This window comes from Pinus tabuliformis, chromosome 3_1 (genome assembly GCF_031772625.1).
Source record: "Pinus tabuliformis cultivar Carrire ecotype Pingquan chromosome 3_1, CPIR1, whole genome shotgun sequence".
Taxonomy (NCBI): Eukaryota; Viridiplantae; Streptophyta; class Pinopsida; order Pinales; family Pinaceae; genus Pinus; species Pinus tabuliformis.
The window spans coordinates 273,383,848-273,392,861 of record NC_142301.1 but is presented as its reverse complement, the minus strand read 5'-3'; positions in this window follow the sequence as shown (position 1 = coordinate 273,392,861).

Sequence of the window (9,014 nt, the reverse complement as noted above, 5' to 3'; positions counted from 1 at the left end):
TCACGGTGGAGCGATCTGCTAATTGCAGTACTGTCGAGGTCTTCCTCAAGGAACCCTGAAGATTGAGCTTAAGCATGGTATCCCTGGTCATCACATTAATGGCGGCCCCCAGATCAATCAAGGTGTGAGGTATAATGGTGCCATTGATGTGAACATCTACTACAGGACTTCCAGGATCTAGGTACTTTGGGCAGATGACTTGTCCTAACATAAGGTCAGACAGTTGTCCTATGACATTGATAGTTGAGGCATCTTTCTTCCGTCTGCCTGGGTGTTTGAAACACTTCTCCTTAACCAGCTTGTTGTATATTGGCACATCCTTGATGGCTTGGAGAAGTGGTATTTTTACACACAACTGCTTGAGCTCACCCAGAAGCTCATCCTCCTCTGGGTTGGGTTGTGTGGTGGCTGTTAGTCTCTCAGGAAAGGGTGGAATAGCCTTTGGTTCACTTTCCTGTTTATCTTCCTCATCCTCTGGGGGAGGAGGTTGGCGATCTGGTAGAGTCTTTCCAGATCGAAGATTGATCTCCTGGATCTCCACAGCATAGGTAGGGCATGAGGTTTCCCCAGTGTATACCTGCTGGGCTTGTCTATTGTTGGGGTTCGGGTTCGGTTGAACAGGCATTTGAGGTTGCCTTGGAGGAGCAGGAGGTAATGGCTGAGGTTGAACTGGTGGTGGAGGCAAGATGGCAGGAGGAGTGTTGTATTGGGGCCTCCACCCCGACTGAGGTGCATTCCATTGAGGCTGTGGCTGGGCATGTGAGTGATATGAATGAGAAGTAGGTTGAGTGGGGTACTGAGGTGGATAAGACCATGGAGGAGGCATGGACCATGAAGGATGAGCAGGGGGGCCCCAGGAAGGCACAGGAGTCGATTGGTTGGGGCTGTAATAAGCTTGAGATGCCCCTTGCATCCCCTGCTGATAAGGCCTAGATCCCTGTGGCCTCCTTTGGTTGAGGTAATAGAGAGGCTCTGTGGGAGCTTCTGTCCCTTGGTACATGGCTTTAAACCCAGGTAAGGTTGGACACTGATTTGTGGGATGGTCCTCCTCACAAACGAAACACACTTCAACCGAATGCAATGGACATTCGTTCTTAGGGTGCCTCCTTGTGCACCTAGGGCAGAAGACAGCCAAGGCTCTCTCAGCCTCTTCTTTCTTTTGCTGAATCCTGAATGTGTCAAGCTGCATGGCAATGGTTTGTCTCACCTCACTCTTAAGATCTTCTAATTGATTTGCAAGCTCATGTTTGGAGAAAGGGACACTAGTTGAGAGGTGGTTTCCTCTACCTCGTTTCCGAGCTGCCCTGGAGTGGTTTCTAAACACAGTCTTGATGTCCTCATAAGGCAGTTGGTAAATGTCCCCCCCAGCTAACATGTGAAGGGTATCTAAGAGGTCTTCAGGGACTCCTCGGAGCAGGACCAACTTGAGGGATTCAGGGTCAAGTGTGCACCTGGCCCGCTTATAGCTTAGTTGGAACCTCTCCTCATAATCCTCTAAGGACTCATCATTTCCCATGGACATCCGAAAGATTTCCCCCTTTGTTTCCTTGGACCTACAGTAATCCCGGTACTTGGTGTTGAAAGCTTGTTACATCTGAGCCCAAGTGGTGATACTATTCCCAGGTAAGCCCATGAACCAGCGTAGTGCTGCATCCTTAAGAGTGGAAGGGAAAAGTTTCAACTTTTGCTCATCTTCAGTATAGTCATAGGTTCTACAAAGGACAACAAACTCAAACAGGAAGGTATCCGGATCTTCAGTGGTCAGCCCATGGAAGTGAGGTAAGGCGGAGGGGCTAATGTTCTTCATTTTCATCTCTCCATTGGTCTCTCGGATGGGAAAGGCACCTTCTATTCTCTCATCTTCTCTTCTATTGTCAGCCATAGCTTCAGATGGAGTGGTCTCTAACTCTTCTTCTACTATAGGGTCTTTGGATATCTCAGGATGTTCACCTATAGGTTCTTCTGGGTCACTGTCACCAAAGAAGAGAGAAGGGTGACTCAGTGATGTGGTGGGGGTGTTTGGTAGGAATTTTCCTGATCTATCTCGGTTCCTACGAGGCATGAAATGGAAAAGACTTTCTTTTTCTTTTGATTGCTTTTGCTTTGCTTTTCTTTTGGTACCTGCAAAACTGAGACAGATTGATCTACAACTAACTATGAAAGATGCGAAATTAAACTGAAAGCAGGAAATGCTAATCTATGAAAGCAGGAAAGAACTAATCTACTTTGCTCAAAGGAAATTGCAAGAATGGAAATGCTAGTCTACGCTTGCAGAAAGGAAATGCTAATCTAGGAAAGCAGGAAATGCTAATCTATGAAAGCAGGAAATGCTATGCTACTTTTGCAGAATGGAAATGAAGTAAACTACTTAGCAGAAGGCAAGAGTAAGGAAGTAGAAGAAAAGCAACAATTACTAATACTCTGACGCTTCCCCGGCAACGGCGCCAAAAAGATGGTGGGCTCCAGTATTGTAGCAATAATGCTACAACTCCTGGAGCTTCCTATCTCTAATTTTATCAACCCGGTAGTTCGTACAAACTTGGAAGCGACGGTGTTGTATGCACAAGTACTAGCTCTTGTCGCAGTTGTCACTTGGTCAGCTGGCACAAGTCCGCTAGGGCTCAAGCCAACTTCTATATGCTCACAGAAGAAGCTTTATGCATGATGGACGAAAGCTAACTCAAAGGAGACTAGTCTATTTGCAAAAAGAAACTGAAAGCCAACAAAGCATGAAAACCCTAGTAAACCCTAATTTGACTAGCTAGACCCTAACTATGCAAAACTGTGAATGAAACTACTACCACTAATGCCATTACTTGTAGTGAGCTGAAATACATGCATCTAAGCTACTTGCATCTGAAAAGACATGTTTTTGTATTTTTTCATTAAGTGGTTGGATTTATTGTGATGATGCTTTTGATTAGGGTTTGGTTGTGCAGGAGCGGTTGGAATGGAAGGAAAGCATGGGCAAGGTCAGGATGGCTAAGGGAGGTCCCAGAGGGTATCTAGCATCAGTCCACAGAAGTCTACCACGTTCGGATGCTCAGCAACCGAGTTTGCAGGCTTCAACAGGAATTCTGCAGGGGATCCTACAGGAAACTCAGGGATTTCTACAGGAAGTCTGTGCAATTCTACAGGATGTTTGGTCGTGGAAGTTTTGGGAGATGGTGAAGTGTTGGAGTGGTGTGGGAGGATAGGTGAGATGGAGATGGAGCTGGTGATGGCTCAGGAGCAGAAAAATCAGATGGAGGAAGAGTGCATGCAGTGGTTTGATGGTTGGAAGGATGGGATCAACGAAAGTGTAAGTAAATGAGGCTAAGTGATTAATGGATGATTTGGAGGGTAGATGAGCTGGACAGAGGCTGAGTAGGTGGATTGAGGAGAGATCAAGAAGAAGAAGAAGGAAGTGGAATGATAAGGAGCAGCATAAATGAAACAAATGACTTATGCACCAAAACGAGGAATTCATTAACCTATGATAATTGTGCCATGAAACCTATGAACAGCAATGGAAAACCAAGAAATGAGACTCGTGCATGGAAGTGAAATGTAGAAGTATGGTTCAATGTCAAAAGTGCATGGATGGATCTTCAACGAAAATGTCTATGTTGTAGCTTGCATGGAAGTGAGAAGAACTGCGTTTCTTTTTGGTGGTTGGTTATGGACTGCACCCCAATCCCTAACAGAGATGGCAGTGAGCCTTAATAACCTTTTGCTGGAGCTCCACTAATTTATAACTATCCTCCTATCGAATCTAAGCAACTGAAAGCAAACCACCATAAACTAATCCTATCTCAACTCATGAAAAAGACTAAATTAACAGACTGTAAAATCAAATTGCATGTCAAAGTAAAACTCAAAGTGCTGGAACGAAATGCAAATAACATTACAACACCGAGGAGATCTATTGCTCTCAGGTTGGGCCCTAACCTGAGAGCTATAGCTCCCTTAGAAACTCAGAATGAGATCAAAATCTGCCTGCCTTTATTCATAAACGAAAGTCTGATGACATGCCAAAATTGGCTTACAAAAGGAACAAAAACCGAGCTGTAGCTCGTACTTCCCAATTACAAGAGTAATACAAAAGTTCAAAAAGCTTCTATCCAAGGCTACGGCCTCAGTATTTATGCAAAATGATCATCCAACAGGTGTCCTTGATTTGTGGAGCTCGGCTGTCCAACTGAAGTTTAAACTGCTGATCCTGTAGGACAGTCATAACTGTTGTTCCTATAGAACAGTTATAACTGTTGTTCCTGTAGAACAGTTGGCTACCTCTAAGCTCGGTGGGGAGATGGATTGGAGCTCGGAGCTATGGCGGGAATCACGAGGAAGGTCCCCAAGACTGTGGACATCCTCTCCTAAAAACCAGCAGTGCCACCTCATTGTCTCCTTGTCTCCTTTCTCGTGGTCTTTTCTCCCTTTTAATGCAAAAAACCTGAAAGCATCATGCATTAGTCACGTAGATAGAATGCCTACCCTTCTTCCTACAAACAACACGAATAAACCAAGAAATGAATGCATAAGCAATAAAAAATGAATGGTTTGAGCAGAGCAAGTAGGCCAAATGAGCCCAAATTGTACCAAAAATTGGGGCTCATCAGAGGCCTTCCTCAGGATGTCAAAAATGGTAGACATAATGTATGCAGCTTATGAAGAGAAGATGACAAGAGAGGAATGAGAGAAAGTAATAGCAGAGGATGATGTTCCATCTACCCCCTCAAGTGTACATTGTTAAAATTGGCAACTAGGACCAAACTCCATGTGGGTCATCTTATTAATGGCAAATGATATTTTTCTTGGATCCCTCTTATCGAGAGGTGTAGGATTGATCTAAAGATCATTCGATTCCGATAAGTATTCATGGAGATATGAATTTATTTGTGTTATGGGACAATTCGTCAAGGTTGGCCAACAACCAAATAAACTCCACATGTGCTCAACGTTTTAGTATAAATAGATGTGCCTTGAAAGTCATTTGGACACACTCACTTGGGATCTCTTCCTCTCTACTTATCTTTGGGTTTTGGTGAGAGGGGAGATCCTAAGGGATAACGCGGCCCTAATGGAGAAAGGTTCTACGCTATCTAGAGGGAGTGCCCTAGGTTCTACACTTCCCTAATGAAGAAGCCCTAGATGCAAAAGGAAAGGGAGATCTAGAACGGTGAAGGAGGCCTAACAGTAGACCCTAACACAATCCTATCAAGCCCTTATACACTTCCCTAATCCGCTATCATAAGGAGGCCTTAATTATGCCCTAGCCACAGATCTAAGGTAGGGTTACAACTGAGTTAAATGCGCCTTGGTCGCAGATCTAAATGGAGACTTAGCCACAAATGAAGGAGAGTTCTAGCAACTGTTAAGGGAGAGGTTTGGCCGCAGTTAAAGGAGGCCTAAATCCGCAGGATAGAGAGGCCAAATCCACAACAAATGGGGAGACCTATACGTAGCTAGGAGAGGAGGCTTAATCTATAGTCAAGAGGAGCTCCTATACATTATCAAAGGAAAGTCCTAATCTACCTTCAAGCATAGCCAAGATCTGCAACAAAAATCTAAGTGTGATATAGGTGACAACATGGAAATGTGCGTTGTAGGTGTTACAGTGGGACAATAGTATAGTTGTACATGATAAATACATGGAAAACAAGGTATGACATGTCTAAATAGGACAACTACAAGCATGATGACAATGGGACAACAATGTAGCTTGGTGGAGCAAGCAAATAGGACAGTTGCAAGCATGATGACAATGGGACAACAATGAAGCTTGGTGGAGCAAGCAAATAGGACAGTTGCAGGCATGATGACAATGGGACAACAATGAAGCTTGTTGTAGCAAGCAAATAGGACAAATGCAAGCATGATGACAATGGGACAATAATTAATCTTGGTGGAGCAAGCAAATAGGACAACTGCAAGCATGATTACACATGGGATAGCTGCAAGCATGGTGAAGCATGGAAAACAACAACATGGTGAAGCATGGACATCAGCAAGCATAGTGCCGCAAGTACATTGGGACAACAATATAGTACTTGGTGCAGCAAGGACACAAAGCAGCAATGGTGCAGTAAGCACATGGGTGACAACATGGTGTAGCAGTGGCCCAAGGTACAATAGTGCCAAACACTGGGACAAAAGTGCAGCATGGTGCAACATGGTGAGGTGCAGCATGATGACGAGATGCAGCACAATGATAGGTGAAGGAGTCACCTTGGAGAATCAGTTGAAGCAACTTGTCTTCAATTGATCTCATGTATCATCTTATTAGAGATGATCTATGCTCTTATCTAAACAAGTCAAAGTGTTGACTTCTATTTTAAATGTACTATCTCTCTCTCTCTATCTCTCCGCTAAGCTATTGAAGAACATATAAGAAGAATTGATCAAGGGTTCCCCACATTAGGAATTGTCCCTGGCTAGCATCACATCTTGTGTCCTCTTGTCTTGGTTTGTCTTCTGCGATTTATGTTTATGTTCTATTTGCAATTTACTTTAATGCTAATGTGATTGCTAATTTGGAAAAGATATTGATCTAACTGTGAAAATTGAATTAAATTTCTCTAAGCATAGAACATACATAAACTTAACATGGTATCAGAGCTGAGGTGAAGACAATGCCCAAGCAAGAGTGAAATAGCAATTACCAAAGACAGTTGGGAAAGAACAAAAAGATTAATGGATTCCTCATCCCTCTTCAAATTTACCAAGGGAGAAATCGAAGCAGAGGACATTATCAGAATGGCGCAGCGAAAGCTTATGATGGCCTACCTAAAGATCAATTCATTGGGAAGTCCGGATCTAAGGTCGGAAGGAAAGGCGGATGACTTGTTCGTCCATTATGCGAAGAGTATACGAATGGCAGGGACACATATCTTGATGATGATAACAATCATTCTAGGGACATCTTCAATGATCAGAGGAATGACAGGTAATGACCGACTCTTTAGAGAAAGAAAGGAACCCCAAGTATGAAGAATCAAATGTTGTTTCTGATAAGATAAAGAAGCATTATCTTGTATTGGCCCTCTCCTTCAAATTCTTTGGGAATTTGGCTTATTGATTGTAGTGGTTCAACGCACTCCATCAGATATAAGGGTGCTCTCTCTAATTTGGTAGAGATGGAAACAATCATGGGATTATACTTGGAGCCGATGCCGCCTATCTCGAAAAGGGTGTAGGGAATGTTACCCCTCAATTGAATGAGGGTAACTCGATTCATTTATAGAATCTCTTTTGCGTACCTGATTGCAAGAATAACCTGTTGTCCACTTCGGCATTGAAGGTCAAAGGTCACCAGGTGGCATTCATCGATGGAAAGGTATGTGTTTGGAAACTGAATTTTCAAAGATGCTTTTATCTTTGAGTTCAGATTTGGAAATTTTTATCAAGTTGCAGGATGGTCCATTGGGGACAGTAGTGAAGCATGGTGCAGCACGGTGAGGTGCAACATGATGACAAGATGCAGCACAATGATAGGTGAAATAATCACCTTGGAGAATCAGTTGAAGCAGCTTGTCTTCAACTGATCTCACATATCATCTTCTTAGAGATGATCTATGCTCTTATCTAGACAAGTCAAAGTGTTGACTTCTGTTGTAAATGTACTATTTGTCTCTCTTTCTCTTTGTTGAACTATTGAAGAACATATAAGAAGAATTGATCAAGGGTTCCCCACGTTGGGGTTTGTCCCTGGCTAGCGCCACATCTTGTGTCCTATTGTCTTAGCTTGTCTTCTTGTGATTTATGTTTATGTTCTATTTGCAGTTTACTTTAATGCTGATGTGATTGCTAATCTGGAAAAGATATTGAGCTAACTGTGAAAATTGAATTAAATTGCTCTAAGCATAGAACATACCTAAACTTAACATACATTGATCTTCTTCATCATCTTATCATCATTCAGATAAGGAGATCAGTCAGAGCCTTCAAGCAAAGAATGTTGAATTGAGGAGACTTCTACAAGAAGAAAAAGAGGAGAAGCAGAGACTACAACTTCAACTATGAGCCACAGAAGAGGCCTTGGAAGAGTTGAAGTGCAACAAAGGCTTAGAGAAGCCATCATCACCTGTTTCATAATCGACAATTGAGGTAAACAATGTTGACCATTCTTTAGTTTCATTTGCACATGACACTATTTCTTTTGGAAACATGGAGGTACCCATTTTAGGAACTGGCATGAGACTCCTTACCAAGATGGGATATAAAGGAGGATAACTTGTGTTAATGGAAAAGGCATGAATCAACCATTGGAGATGGTACAAAAACCTTGATTTGCAGGCTTCAGATACACTGAAGGAGAGTGCTCAAAGGTGTCAAAAGCTTCGAAGACATTGTTGAAACCGTCAAGGAAAGAGAATGATGGGAACACATCACCACCCTCCCATGACAATGCACATTGCAGAGGAAGATCTAAGCAAGCTCTCATCACTATGATCGCACTAGAGACAACCAAGAGAGGTATAAATAGTCTCAGTATTATAGAGTTCATTTTGATTACAAGTGTGTTAATGATGAACATAAATCATGGTGTAGAAAATCATGTAGATTTTGTGGTTTACATAACCATGTGGTTGTTGAGTGCTGGAAGAGAATGGCAGCAAGAAAGAGGATGAGGTGTGAAAGGCCTTATCCACATTAGGGAAGGAAGAAAATAGTCTTTTCAATTCTGTGGATGATTTAATGAAAGAATCCTACAACATTACATCAAAATTGTAACAAATCATTTAGAACCTCGAAACCATAAATCACACAGAGTGGCCATTAATTGTCAAATGTTTGTTCACGTGGCTTTGACACATGTCATTGTATCGAAGCATCATTATTGGCGAAATCCTTGAGGTGATGCTTCTAAAGTTTGCGATATCTTTCATTCTGATCAATCTATTTCTTTATAATGGACTAAAAATATGAATGAGAGGTTGATCGACGACTTTCCTATCGGTGTTTCGGTATTGGGTTATATGGATAGAACTTGTGATATGTGAACTCCGATATCACAAGGCATGTAGTTAATC